General features: G+C 44.3%; 1 protein-coding gene and 1 non-coding gene across 2 annotated transcripts in view; one reads left to right on the top strand and one right to left on the bottom strand.

Moving 5' to 3' along the window:
* LOC124711590 (cadherin-23) overlaps positions 1-15759 on the bottom strand; it is a 407580-nt gene that overhangs the window by 331343 nt on the left and 60478 nt on the right. The window lies entirely within an intron of this gene.
* Positions 9100-9172, top strand: Trnat-agu. The gene has a single exon. It is a non-coding gene; the product is annotated as a tRNA-Thr (tRNA).

The following is a 15759-nucleotide window of genomic DNA, read 5'->3' as shown; positions in this document are numbered from 1 at the left end:
TGGCTTTCTGCCAGGTTTATGATGCGACACCGCGTGCTGCAGGGATTGTGATGCAGATGATAACTTCATTTTCACTCCCGCCCGTGACTAGGATTGTCATTTACTTTATTCCTGTTACAAAAACAAAAAAAAAAAAAGAAAAAAAAAGAGGGCGGCCTTTGCGTTGATTTTATGGTTTCCAAATTGTTTTTGCTGTCTCGATACTTTTCTTATCCCTAGGACAGCACAATTGTGCGAATAAAGATTGTTTGTTTACCCTGCCTTCCTGTTCCCAAAAAAAAAAAAAAAAAAAAAAAAAGGGTAGAGCGTCTGCCATGTAAACAGGAGATCCTGGGTTCGAGTCCCGGTCGGGGCATACATTTTTCATCTGTCCCCGTTGACGTATGTCAACGCCTGTAAGCAGCTAAGGGTGTTCATTTCATTGTAATTTCATTCTAACGAGCTGCTTGGTCATCTTAGTAAATATATAAACAAAAACTAAACGGAGCCTAAGGACAGCCACGCTTGTGCTAAGCGTTGAGTCAGTTCGAAAGTAAAATTCTGTCTACCGGCTTGACAGAAACTTCGAAGACATTCTGTGACCAAAATGGCATCGAATCATAGGAAGACAGAAGGCCGAAATGCTAAACGCCTTTTTCCAAAATTCTTTCACTGAGTAAGTCCGCATTGTAGTACCTCCTTTAAATCGTCGCACGAACAGCGTGAATGCCACTCGTTCTGATAACATACCAGTAAGATACTAGTTACAGTCTTCTAGCAGCAGTGTACCGTAGGTCTCTAGAGGAGCGAAGCATTCCTAATGATTGGAAAGAGCACAGATCATTCCCGTTTTCAAGAACGGTAATCGAAAAGACACACGAAAGGTATACGCCTGTATCTCTGACGTCGGTCTGTTGTAGAATTTTGGAACATGTTTTATGCTCCCGTGTTTCTGAAGACCGATAGTCTCTGTAGCAATCAACGTCAGTTCTGGAAAAACGATCTTGCGAAACCCAGCTTGCTCTGTTCGTCCACGAGACCTAGAAGGCGGCAGAGACAGGCGCCCACGTAAATGCCGTATCCCTTGACTTCCGGAAGGGATTCGGTACATTCCTGCACTACCGGCCGCTGGAAAACAGGCGAGCGTAGGGAAAATCAGATAGACTGTGTGACTCCACTAAAGTGTTTCCAGCAAACAGAACAGAGCGTGTCATTCTAAACGGAGAGAAATCTTCATACGTGTAAAAGTAACGTCGGTCGTACCTAAGGGTCAGCGTTAATGGACCATTACTGTTTACAGTATAGACACTGAAGCACCAAAGAAATTCGTATAGGCATGCGTATGCAAATACAAAGATATGTAAACAGGCAGAATACGGCGCTTCCGCCAGCAGTTCCTATATAAGATCGGTTACTGTTGCAACAATGGCAGGTTATCAAGATTTAAGTCAGTTTGAATGTGGTGTTACAGTCGGCGCACGAGCGATGGGGCACAGCATCTCCGAGGTAGCGATGAAGTGGCGATTTTCCCGTACGACCACTTCACGAGTCTACCACGAAAGCCAGGAATCTGCTAAAACATCAAATCTCCGACATTGCTGCGGCCGGAAAAAGATCCTGCAAGAACGGGACAAATGACGACTGAAGAGAATCGTTCAACGCGACAGAAGTGCAACCCTTCCGCAAATTGCTGCAAAATGGCTCAAATGGCTCTGAGCACTATGGGACTTAACATCTATGGTCATCAGTCCCCTAGAACTTAGAACTACTTAAACCTAACTAACCTAAGGACATCACACAACACCCAGTCATCACGAGGCAGAGAAATTCCCTGACCCCCGCCGGGAATCGAACCCGGGAACCCGGATATTGCTGCAGATTTCGGTGCTGAGACGTCAGCAAGTGTCAACGTGGAACCATTCAACTACACTTCATCGATATGGGATTTCGGAGCCGAAGGCCTACTCGTGTACCCTTAATGACTGTACGACACATTGCGTGACACAAAGCATTACCCTCGCCTGGGCCCGTCAACACCGATATTGAACTGTTGATGACTGGAAACATGTAGCCTAGTCGGATGAGTCTCGTTTCAAATTGTATCGAGAGGATGCACGTGTACGGGTATGGAGACAACCTAATGTATCCATGGACCATGCTTGTCAGCATGGGATTGTTCAAACTGGTGGAGATTCTGTAATGGTGTGGGACGTGTGCAGTTGGAGTGACATTTGACCCCTGATACGTTTAGATACGACTCTGACAGCAGACACGTACATAAGCATTCTCTCTGATCAACTGCATCCTTTCAAGTCCATTGTGCATTCCCACGGACTTGGGCAATTCCAGCAGGACAGTTCGACACCCCACAGGTCCATAATTGCTACAGAGTGGCTCCGGGAACACTATTCTGGCCACCAAACTCTCAAGACATGAACACTGTTGAGGATATCTGGGATGCCTTGCAACGTGCGATTCAGAGGAATCTCCACCTTCTCACACTCCTATGAATTTATGGACATCTCTGCAGGATTCATGTAGGACGTAGAGTTGTTGAAAGGATACTGCGTAATAACAGTGGCGTACAAGACGTTAATGTGACAATTCTCGAGTATTGCTCCAGGTATTGTATAGTTTATGAAGTAGGCATGACAATAGTCATGGACCGAAAGGCGATTTGTTCCCGCGAACCACTGATCAGCCAGAACATTATCACCACCGACCTACTATCGATATAAGTCCGTCCAGGCGATGGCTGTGTCACCTGCGGAGGCATGACTGCTGTCAGACACACGCAGAGTGCATGTAGTATCAGTGATTGTGCTGTCCGTGTGTAGAATGGGGAATGTGCGCGATCTCTGTGACAGAGGGCAGATTGTAATGGCCAAGAGGCTCGGCACGAGCACTTTGGAAACTGCACGGCCTGTCTAGTATTCGAGGACTGCTGTGGTGAGTGTCTTCAACACGTAGCGAAACCAAGGTGAAACCACGTCCAGACGTCGTGGGTTGGGGGGCCACTCTTCATTTACAGAAGTCGGACGCCGTAAGCTGCGCAGTCTGGTAAAACAGGATAGGCTGCTAAATGTAGCGGAACTTAACATCAGACTTTAATGCTGGCCAGGGTACAAGTGTGTCTGAACACGCATTTGCGACGAACAGTCCTAATGATGGGCTTCCGCAGTCGACGACCCATGACCGTGCCAATGTTAACACCACGGCATCGACAATTACTACTGAAATGGACACGTGACCATCGGCACTGGACGTTGGCGCATTGGCAGAGCGTTGCATGGTCTGATGAATAGCGATGCCTTCTTCATCATGTCGATGGCATGGCGCGAATGCATCGTCTTCCTGCGTAACAGTTCCTTGACACCTCTACTGCGGGACGCGGACAAGCTGGTGGCAGCTCCATTTATGCTCTGGGAAATATTCACGTGGGCATCCATGGGTCCAGTCGGGATAGTGCAAGGCTCCATGATGATGGCCAAGAAGAATCGTACACAGGTGGCGGTCCACGAAGATCCCTTCATGATGATCATGTTTCCCAACAGTAGCGGCATTTTTCAGCAAGACAGTGTGCCTTGTAACAAGGTCAGGAGTATGATGGAGTGGTTCGAGGAACACAGTAGCGATTTCCAGTTGATGTGCTGGCCCCCCACCCGCAAGATCTGAAACCCTATCGAACAAATTTGGGATGTGATTGAAACGTGGCGTCAAAGTTCATCGTCCCCCTACCCGGAATTTACGCGATTCAGGTGACTGGTGTGTGCAAATGTGGTGACAACTCCTTTCAGCGGCCGACCGAGGCCTCATTGCTCCCATGCCACGACGCGTCGCCGCTGTTACCCGCTGCTAAGGTGGACATACCGGCTATTAGGCAGGCGGTAAAAATGTTCTGGCTAATCAGCGTACATCGCTCAGGGATCAGCAACATGAGATAATGGAGATTAGGGTGCTAGCACAGGCATATAAGCAGCCATTTTTCCCTCGTTCAATACGTGAATGGAACAGGACCGAAAATCGTTAATAGCGGTACGAAATGACTTCCGTCAGGCATTTTTAACGGGCTCAGGGTATTTTTAAAGAAAGCGTCACATATTCCTATAGGACGTAGTATTAACCAAAACTAGAAGAAAAGTTTCTATAACGATATGTTCCGAAACCAATACCTGTAGAGATTTGGGCGGATCTGTTCTCTCATTCTCATCTGTCCGTTCCGTAGACGTAGACACTATAAGCAGTGCTGCATGTGGTTACCGAGCACCATAACGCATCCGTCAGGCATTCTTCGTAATGAATCTTTTAAGTACATATATATCTATTCCGATGCGTCAGTGCATTTGGTCACACCCTCCTGTAACGTCTGCTTATTGTCGATGTGTTTGGGCATACAACTAGGACAGTACCCACGTCCCATTTAAGATACACGCTACTCAAATATTTAGAAAACGTTCTCGCATTTGAAGGTAAATTTACTCTAAACGCTGACATATGGGATGCACAAAATTCCGTCCCGGTGGGAGTGGTGCAGTCAGAAAGGCTTCTGGCCATCAGCTGGCACTAACATTGCCTCAACCTATATAACAACGCTATCAGACCTCCCCGACCAATCCGGCGCTCATGAAAAGTTGTTGTGAGGTGCCGTGGCAATATCAATAGGCAACTGGGTGGTGTCCAGCTGCGCATAAACCACAGTTGTCTTTCTCCAGTGCTAACGTTTTGCAGTACCGCTGGTAACCCGCCTCGCAGAAATAGGTGATACACAGCACCTGGTAATCTGTTTGGTAAAATGTATCGCCCTACGAGAGTGTCACCAACAGTTCCTACATTGATACTAAAGCGATCCTGCAGCCTCTCCTCCATGATTACTCGAGGTTTTGCATGTACCCACAGATGTATAATGTGACAATTTTCTATCCCAACTCTTGTGAGTCCTGTCTACACCACCCAATACTACACAATTCTCGTTTCAAATAATACGGCTCATATCTTAATAGGTATCCGTTTCTGGAATAATAAAAGGAACTTTTCTTTTAAAATATTAAACACGTTTTAAAAGGCTATTAGAATCTTCTAAAAAAGATTTTGCTCGGCGCATGAGCTGTTAGCAGTTCCTTTGCTACGAGGTCACAAACAGCCAGTTCCGCGGTGATTTAATCACATCTTCAGGTGTATAAGTCTACAAAAAAATATAATATGAATTATAAGGTACAATAATGGTAAAAATACGGCAATTAATCCGAAAGGCAGGCGAACAAATACTCACATAATTATTTTAACACTGGTTCGTTAAAATACAACGTCTCTCAACGTTCGGATGGCGTTAAATTTGTCAGAACCGCCTAAATCGGACGGTTACCAGACGAAACATAAAAAATTCCCATGAGTAGCAGGCGCTGGAATTGCACATGAGCACAGAGTCGCGGGTATGGACATGAAGCAGGAATTGAAACAAGATCTCGGAGGGAAAACTATACGGAATAAACCCGTGTCCCGTCTTTGGATGTATATAATTTCAACAACATTGTGTGGTACTCAGGTATTGCGAGGATGAAAGTTCCAACGTGGTTCATTTAGTAGTGCTGATGAGGAAAGGGTCGCCGTTTCGAGACTCGGCTATAACACTGTACACATTAGGGCAGACATTACTCCGTATACACTTGGTATATTTTATATTTTTGTTAGATTTTGGCTGCTGCTTTGCCATAAAGGGACGCAGCTGTGTCCGCGTGTAATGGGATCCGCAAAAGTTCGAATCCATTACCAATATGATTTATATCTTGAGTGACGGAGAGTCCTACAGATTTTTTGTCCCCTTCACTTACGCCTCAAAACTCTTGTTTTTGGCACTTTTAGCGCACACATTGTGCAAATCGTCAAAACGCTCTTCAAACAATTGCAGTGAATGCTTTCTTCAGTAATAATATTACCAAGCAAACGCCGTTAACAAGCAAGGAATTATTTTGCACCTGACAGTAACGACAGATGTTTCGCCCCTAAATTTCATCTAATCAATAGTGAAAATATGGGTAGTTGGTCACATGTTACGTAGAAGCTAAGTATTGTACTTCTGCGTATGCACTTATTACGCCTCTAGCAACAGAGTTAAATGCAGTTTTTATTATTTTTGTTTTATAATATCACTTTATATTTCCGGTACTTACAATCTCATACATTTACTACTTTTTTATTTTAATAAATTCCCTAGTCAGTAAGACATAAAAATTGCGTGACATTGTTTCGACCTCCGTTACTATTCATAATATTGCATATGAGTGATGCTCCTGAAACCATTGTTTGTTATGAAGACATGTAGTATAGTATGTTAAAAATGCCTTTCTTTTTTCACGTACAGTGTCATGCGTTTTACACCCTTTTCAGTTTACTAATTGTATAATCTGTTGTTTTTATCTATTACCGTCACAATGACGGAAAAATTGTCATTAATTTGACCTCAGTTGTGGCCCATAGTGTAGCGTGTTGTCGCTCCTTATAATTTCGTTCGTTGTGTAGAGATGTATTAAAAATAAAAATATTTTGAGTCAGTAGCTAAGGCTGGCAATTCATGGTGAAGTATCAATACGATAAAGTGTTACATAAAATTATATCGCTTGGTTTATTAACCTCAGCACATTGCTATCGTGCTAGTCACTATCGTTGAAATCTTGTTGGTTTATCTACAGCAAGTTGTATTGATTCAACAATTTAATATAGGATACATCTTATCTCGTTCCTTAAAATGTTATTAGAACATGTTATATAGCCAGTTGCTACAGGTACCTAGCGGTCTTCGCCTCAAGCAATGTGTTAACACCTAGTGGTCATCAGTCTCCATTTCTTCAACAGTACCGACTACACATATGTGTACTACTGAATTTCTTGAACGTTGTAATGGGCATCAGCTGCCGTAATATTCACATATACCACGTTACCGCAACATATATATATGATAATCTTTGTTACAAAATGATGTAAATACTCATTGTGCCAGTTAGTAAGTTGTAACGGCGTTAACAGCTTTGGTAAGACGATATTTTTAACATTTACTCGTTTTAGTGGATAGTTCCTTACGTAAATATTGTTCTGTTATTTTGACTGCTTCTTGTCTATATTAATGCATATTTTAAGTTTTATCACCATTGTTCAACTACACCGGCCACCTATGATGGAAAACTGATTTTTAACTATTTCATATATGGAAGTTGTAATTTTAAGAATGATTTTAACGACACGTCAATCTGTAACGGTATCAACACTAATCAATATATTTATGAACTGTGCGCAATATTATGTGCAGTTTTTTAAGCTCCTTTATGTTGCTAAAATGAGAAAAAATCTGTTTCCTGCCTTGGGTCTGAAGATGGCTAAATTGTCAGCCGAAACTAGTAATCCATCCAAATGCGGATTTCATGTGTGATTTTGACTTCATGGGTTTTCAGACAGTAACACAAATAAAAAGTAAAATTAAATTTCTATCGTGGACACATAAAAGACAGGCAGAGAGAGACAGGGAAGAGAAAGTGCAGGTTCAGCCACCTTGTCGTTTCCCCTTCGTTATAAGCAGCGGAACTTGAAAATTATGTGGAGGTTGGTACGACTGCTAGAGTCCCCTAAGAGCTGTGCTCCGTAGAAGCCACGACCCCAAGCCTGTGTTACATGGAGCTAACCGACAGTTGAAGGCGCTCCTTTAAGATCAGGTAGGACCTGTTTGGAAAACATCACTCGCTATCAACAGTTCTAAAACAATTACTGTTCTTATTTTTAAGTCGGCGCCGTCTCAGAATCATTTAACTAAAGAGCCTACAATGTACCGGAGTATGTCAATGGGTGCGACCCAACGTGACAAAACAATAGACATGTAAATACTCTATCTTCCCGGCAATCACCACTGAACAGACACAAGTCGTCAACCGTAGCTTTGCGTTATAGGGCCTTCATCTAGTTCTGCTATGTTTCTTTCCTGTTGTTACAGAAGACAGGGTGTCTTATGCGGCTCTGTTGATTTTTCGTTGCCGGACCACGTTTGTAGAAGCGGTCACTCCTGACTCCAGCAGTTAAGACTTAACGAGAAATTCCTGAAAGGGCTAGTTCGTATGCTTTGCCACTAAGATTGTGATAAAGAATGGTGCAACTTGAAAGTTGTTCAATTTATTGTTTCTAGTTTTCTCCAGTTATATTCTTCGGCATTGTTATTGGTAGAGTTTGACTGTTCCGGAGTAGCACTACAGGATGTCTCAAACATTTTAGGTGAAACTGAAACCGATTATATTGAGATAAGGAACCAATGGTCGGAAATTCATATCTTTCGTGTGTTATGGACATACACAGAATACACCACATAACAACAACGTAGCTCATAGTAATTGTTAGAAGTGACAACCGCCAGTCTCAGATCCCTGATGTCTGTTGTAGACCCTAGCAAGCAGGTCCCCATCCTTTTCTACGGGGGTTTCGTACACCACAATCTTGACGTAATAACCACAGAGGAAGGTCGGAGGTCCGGCGATCGCACTGGCCATGGGACGGATCTCCCCTTCTAATCCAATGATAACGGCACGTGTTATTCAGGTGCTCACGGATAATAACATCGAAGTGGACTGGTGAACCACACGTGATGAAACCACACATTTTCGTGGACAACAAGGGTACAAAGAACTGTTGCAGCACATCGTGCAGGAACACTAGATAACATGGAACAGCCAATAATAAGGTCGTATTAGGTGATCTTGGGCAACGCCCACCCAAACGTTGACAGAGAATCGTTACTGTTGGCGATCGATGTGGGTGGCGTGGCGATTTTACTCAATCCAGACACGGCTGTTGGGGCTTTGAAAACAGCATCACGTTTGAATGAGGCTTCGTCCGTTAATAAAACAAAATGCACGAATAGATCTTAAATTAAATTTTCCCGCAGACATTTGAGTCTCTAATTTATCAACGATAACGTTGGAAGCTGAAGAAGTGAATTAAAATTTGTGCTTCGGCCGGGACTCGAACCCGGGTCTTCTTAACCCGGTTCTTCTTGCTTACTAGGCACATAAGCTCACCATTACAATGGAGTTTGTGTTGGGGAGGGTAATTGACTTGGGTAGGTCGTGCAGTTAGGTTGACCATAATGCTGCGGTGGTGCAACGGTCAGCATATCTGCCCAGTAAGCAAGAAGACCCGGGTTCCAGTCCCGGCCGCTGCACGAATTTTAATTCACTTCTTCAGCTTCCAACGTAATAGCAAAATGCACGAAGTTCGGCACTACAGCACTGCAGTGGCCAATCCACTGACAGAAGTGAATAAGGGGCTCAAATTCCGTTGGTCCCAGTGCTTACACACGTTTTTCGTGGTAGCTGTGTAACACCTGTTCTACGAGTACACACACCACACCGTGTCCTTCAAAGTTTGCGTTTGATGGGTATATAGACGCGCGGTTATTGGTGGGTGGTCGTCCCCACGAACTAACACCAGCTCCTCAATGTCTGGTGTAAGACATGTATTTGTCGGGAACCTCGGTCAGCTCTCTGTGGAGTGAAGTACTGACTGGTCTCTCGTAAGTTCGTGTCTACGGAGATAAACATCTTCTAGTTAGGATGACGCCTGCTGGGAAACTGCTATCTGTACATTCGTGCTGCTTCACGGGCACTGCATCCTGCCGCACAATACGCTAAAGGCATGTCTACGAATTCTCGTGACGAGTAACGTTGCATCTTTGGCTACGCATCATGCGCAGTATACACACAGTAACACACTTACACACTTTACCATGCACACATCACCAGCTGTCTGATACAATGAAGAACTGACAAGAGGGACAGTGGCGTGCTTGCGGCACAGATTAATGCGCCTGTGCGATGCATGCGGTCGACATATGACACACGTGCTGCGAGTTAAGTGGTGTATAGTACGTTTGTTTGATGGTCAGGGGTGTACGTTGTTTATCACCGGCTGCCGTCTCCATTGTACAACACCCAGGATCTTCGAGAGAGTGAAGCAGGACTGCGTGAGCCGTTGCAATTCATGCACTGAGACTGACGGTCATCGCTTTGAAGAATTTCTATGGCCTACATTGTTGTTATGCGCTGTACGCTATGTATCTCCATAATACAATAAACATGCATTTCAGACCATTGGTTCCCTTTCTCAATGTAATCGGTTGTGTACCCACTATCACCTGTTTTCAACTTTACCCAAAAGATTTGTGAGACTCTGTGCTCGTTTACCATTTTTGCGATGTGTTTCCACTATAACACATATTTGCTCCAGTTATGCTTATATGAATGTATGCGGTGGTTTTGTGTGTATGTGTGTGCGAGCGCGCGCGCGCGTTAGAAAAGAATGAAAGAGTGACTACCGAAGAATGTGAGCAAAATCACGCAGTAACGGTAATTTCACTTGAATTAGACAAGTCTTTGTGTCGATTCTCGCTTCGATAGTTCTGATTCGCAATACATGCCTCCCAAAATAATGCTCTGTCACAGTCTAGTTACATTTCTGCTGCATCACTGGGATTGCTGTTTTTTGTAGTTCTTAATCATTCTCCGCCACCAACAAAACCTCGATTGAGCAGGCGTTTAATTGGATGAATGTTAGAAGGAGATGGGTGTTGCTTTTGCCGGTCAAGCAACTGCTGTAGAGCTAATGGTTCCCTCCGCACGGACAGTGCTAGCAGTCACCTAGCCTCAAGGAGAGCCATGCCCGATTCGGCCTTCTGTCTGCTACTTGTCTGTCGCTGAAGACTGAGGAAAGTCTGGAGAGAACTGAGAACATTCTTAACTCACACAAATGCGCTGCAAATGTTCTTGTTATATTTATCGCCATTTCCCACAGCCAAGTGAAATTCATGGTGTTTACAAGAGATTACGTGCTCTTCGCATTGTAGAAGGTCCATCTGTAAAGATTTACTCTAAATTCATCGAACTCAGATTGGAATGGCTTTGCTTACAAGGGAGGAAATCGATATGAAAATGGACCACCACATAAATCCATATCTCTGCGGCATTTCATTTGCCACATGATACAACGGGTGTCGCTGAAGTGTGCGGAGTGCTGCAATAAAGAAGTCGACGAGGTCCCTTCGGAAAGTAAGGTCCGATAGGTCGCGAAACGGAAACCACAGTGAAGAACCGATGACGTTTTGCACAGATGTGTCGGGTAGTGTCTCTACTATCCCTGTCGAGGGCGTCATGTTGATCTTTTTGTTCTGAGCACGGAAAGAGGCCTAGAAATATAGTGACTCCCGCCAAATATGGGCGCCCGCTGCGAGATTTCGCCTGATTTCATGCAGCCCCACCTAACGTACCTGTCATGCATTTCCTCCTTCATGACAGATCCCGAGCACATACTGCAGGGGCAATGAGGACACCAATGCAGCGTTTTCGATAAGAAGCGTTTGATCATCCACCATACAGCCCGGACTTGGCTCCCTCTGATATTCATCTCTGCTCACATGAACCGCTGGCTATGAAGACATTTTGGCACAAACAACGAACTGTAGACCAGTGTAGAGAAGTGGCGGGAAGCAGAGGCGGATGCCTTCTATGACGAGTGTATTGGAAAGTTGATATAACACCACGACGAATGTCTGAGTCGGAGTGGCGGCTATGTACAGAAGTATCTGGAACGTGTAGCAAACTATTGCATATAACACATTTATGATTTTCACTGTGGTTTCCATTTAGCAACCGATCGTACATTATTTTCCGAATAGCCCTCGCATTTATGCGAGACCACATGTTATTTCCGGTTCCGTCAATCAGGTTTAACTTTAGCATGTTTATCCTGAATTACTTCAATCAAATAGTGGGATGGTGCTTACAAAATTGTCACATTTCGGAATCAAGTTCCTCGCGACTATATCACTTCCGTTGCATTATCTGAAAAGCAGACACACTTATGTAATACGTGCAGAAATACTGCACTCTGGGCACAGTGGGTAGAAACTATCTGTACTGCAAATACTGCAAGAAAAATCGTGAACAGCTCTGAATGAACTATCTCTTGATACTACCAAACCCAACTGGTTACCCAAGCCAATTTTAGTTGACAGATTTGCCAGTTTTTTTTTTTTTAATTTTAGTGTTCTATGATCGTGAATATATTTTTTACACTAAGTAACAGCAGTTAATTTATTTGATAACCGTAAATTCTTTGCTGATTGTGTTTCGCTGTTACACTGAACAAAAAATTTGTCAGTTATCGTAAATTATGGGCTAATAAACGCGAAACCCAGGTCTCGAAAATATACTAATTAGTAAAACAAGTGGTAAAAATGCGTCTTTCCTTTAAATTTTTAGAACTGATTATTGTGTAAGGTGGCGGAGCAGGCAACTTGACGTACTGTGACACCAGTCTGTGCCTATTACGTCTACCTCTTTTTGCCTTGTAATTACAAATAATTTGTCGGTTTCAGTGCTACGTATTATATTAATGATAATTCTGTATTGCAGAGCAATAGGATCAGTAGTCTCACTGAAAACATAATTTGTTCTTTCCACATGTGGTGCATTCTGAGTTGGCTTAATATGGTAATAGTTGAAAACGAAGTATAACCTGTAAAAAATTTCTGAAGCTGAATTCACTGATGATCTGATGCATTCGTATTTTTGAGACTGTGAAGTTCCTATATATGATATCTATTGAACTGCAAAAATATAGGTGAAAAATTTAAAACGGAGATTGAATTTATTGTAGTAGATATTCACTGAGCCCCGTAATCCTAAAACACTTTGAGGTAGTTGATCACCTGGAAATGTAAATTATTTGTTCGAAATATTTTCAGTGTGGTGACTTTCTTTCAACAAAAGATTACCCTGAAGTTCCAAGGTTTCTCCAGTATGAAATTCCAAGTCCGTTTGAATCAGTGTCCCTACATCTACATCTGCGTGATTACTCTGCTATTCATGATAAAGTGCCTGGCAGAGGGTTCAATGAAACCTCTACAAGCTCTGTTTTCTTACGGAGAACACCAGTGTTCGTTCTATTACGGAGCAAGTACTGTTTTGGTGATTTTTTAAAGCCGCAAATGATTTTTTTTTATTTTCCTCAACAAAGAGTAGTGATTATGCAAAGTTCGCTTAGGATGTACAGCTCTATCAGCAGTTTTCCAAGTTACAAGGTCATACTGCGCTGGAAACTCCTTCGTCAGCGTCGTCCGTCACCAATGCGTGCCATGCTCTGTCACTGTGCGATAACACAGACAAGTTGTATGCGAAATTCTTGCAGTAAGACGCCGAACTATAGTGTAATTTGGAATATCAATGGACTCTGGCAACATCGTCGCATTATGTTTCAAACCGGACACTGCTCAAAGTGTGATCATGGTTGACTTGAAACAGGACACTGCCAAAAATACAGCCAGGTACTACACTGCTGCGAATTTATTATAAAGGAGCCGTTGTCTGAACATTATTCAAATATAGATCCGTATTTACGTTCTTCCAAATTTAAAAATACCCTTGCGTTTTGGTTCGGAAGTCGAATTTACACTTCGTAGCACTCACAACCGTGCAATGGGAAACGTACCTGGAACCAAACAAGCCAAGGAAAATAACGAAGGTTCCCGAATACGGAGACCGCGTCGGAGGTAGCCGCTATCGAGCAACAAACATTACAACAGTCTACACTGATGAGCCAGAACATCATGAGCACGTGACTAATAGCCGGTTTGTCCATCTTTGGCACGGGTAACAGGGGCAACGCGCCGTAACATGGAAGCAATGAGGTCTTGGTATGTCGCCGGAGGGAGTTGGCACCACATCTGCACACTCTAATCACCTAATTTCCCGTACATTCCCTGGAAGAGGAGGTGGGGGGGGGGGGGGTGGAGGGGAGGCACGAGCTCTGACGCCACGTTCAGTCACATCCCAGATGTGTTCGATCGGGTTCAGGTCTGGCAAGTTGGGAGGCCAGCGCATAAATTGGAACTTGCCACTATGTTCCTCGAAACACTTGACGCACACCTGGCATTATGACTTGGTGCATTATCTTGTTGAAAAATGCCATTACTGTCGGGAAACATGATCATCATAAAAGGGTGTACGTGGTCTGCAACCAGTATACAACACACTTTATCGGTCATGGTGCCTTGCACGAGCTCCACTGGACCCATAGATGCCCACGTGAATGTTCCCCAGAGCATAATGGAGCGGCTGCCAACTTGTCTCAGTCCCGCAGTGCAGGTGACAGAGAGCTGTTCCTCTGTAAGACGATGGAATCGTGCCCTGCCATCGGCATGATGAAAAAGGAATCGGAATTCATCAGGCGGTGCAAAGCTCTGCCTCTGCGCCAACGTCCAGTGCCTATGGTCACGTTCCCATTTCAGTCGTAGTTGCCGATGTCATGGAGTTAACAATGACACAAGCATGGATCGTCGGCTGTGGAGGCCCATCGTTAGGGGTTTTCGGTACACTGTACATTCAGACTCACTTGTACTCTGCCCAGCATTAAAGTTTGAAGTTAGTTCCGCCACAGTTCGCCGCCTGTCCTGTATTACCAGTCTGCCCATCCTACGGCGTCCGATATCTGTAATGAGGAGTGCCCGCCAAGCCCAACTAGTGTGGTTTCACACTGGTTTCGCCACGTGTTGAAGACACTCACCAGAGCACTCTTCGAACACCCTACAAGTCGCGCAATTTCCGAAATGCTCGTACCGAGCCTCTGAGCCATCACAATCCGCTCTCGATCAAACTCTGATAGCGCGCGTGCCTTCCCCAATCGACACACAGCACGCTCACTGATAGTACTACATGCACCGTGCGTGTGTCTGACTAGCAGTCATTCCTCTCCAGGTCACGGTGCTATCGCCTGGCTGGGTTTATATCGATAGTAGGTCGGTGATCATAACGTTCTGGCTGATCAGTGCATATCCGGTGCACTTCTTCACCCTTCCTTACACGACTCCGTAACGCTTCTTTCGTAAAAGGATCTCAGAGTGGTTTCTAACAAAATGATAGAACATTTCTTTCCTTTAATGAACAGTTCAACTCCCTAAAAAGTTCTCAGAATTCCTTGTGTTTTTCAGAATTCCCTGGAGTTCTAGGTAAACTCAATTTTCTTGACAATTCAACATTTACACAGGTTTTCCAACCAAGCCACCAGCAACTTACAGTAGGAGTTCAGAAGTCGTGTTGCACTATGTTAGCCTTCAGGTTTTGTTTACGTGCTGCGCTGGTACCACTTCGCAATTTCCGGTACGCCCGTGCAACCTGACACGCTTTGTAGCAACGGAGCGTTTCCCGCGAGTGGTTCTTCTCACCGCAGGGGCCTCCCTGGCGCGGTACGGAAGCCGTACTTTGTTGCCAGCCTGAACGGGTTCTGCAGCGGCCTTCAGCGCGGCCTATACACTCAGCCTGCACGCTGCGCCATACAAGGACGGCTTCCGCAAAGTACCCACAGCACACTTTGTGGCCGACAGCATAGAAACACCTCATGCATTTTGTGATATAACTGCGGAGATACTAACGGAACCGGCCCTGCATCAGGAAAAAATCGGTCTTGGAATCCTATAAAAGAGGAAGAAGAACAGAGAGGCACGCGGATGAAGATTATTTTTGAGGAGTAACGGGTTGACATTTGTCTAATCCCAAAATATGTTTCACCACAGTTGTGGCATATTCAGTATGACTTTTTTAAATTGGTTCCGAAACATGATATAGAAGTTACACTCAGGTGACAGAAGTCAAGTGTAGTATCGCGTACATAGGGTATAAAAGGAGAGTGCATTGGCGGAGCTGTCATTTTTACACTTATGTGAAGAGATTTCCGACGTGATTATGGTCACACGACAGG

This window comes from Schistocerca piceifrons, chromosome 8, assembly GCF_021461385.2.
Source record: "Schistocerca piceifrons isolate TAMUIC-IGC-003096 chromosome 8, iqSchPice1.1, whole genome shotgun sequence".
NCBI classification, from domain to species: Eukaryota; Metazoa; Arthropoda; class Insecta; order Orthoptera; family Acrididae; genus Schistocerca; species Schistocerca piceifrons.
This window is presented reverse-complemented; position numbering and strand designations above follow the sequence as displayed.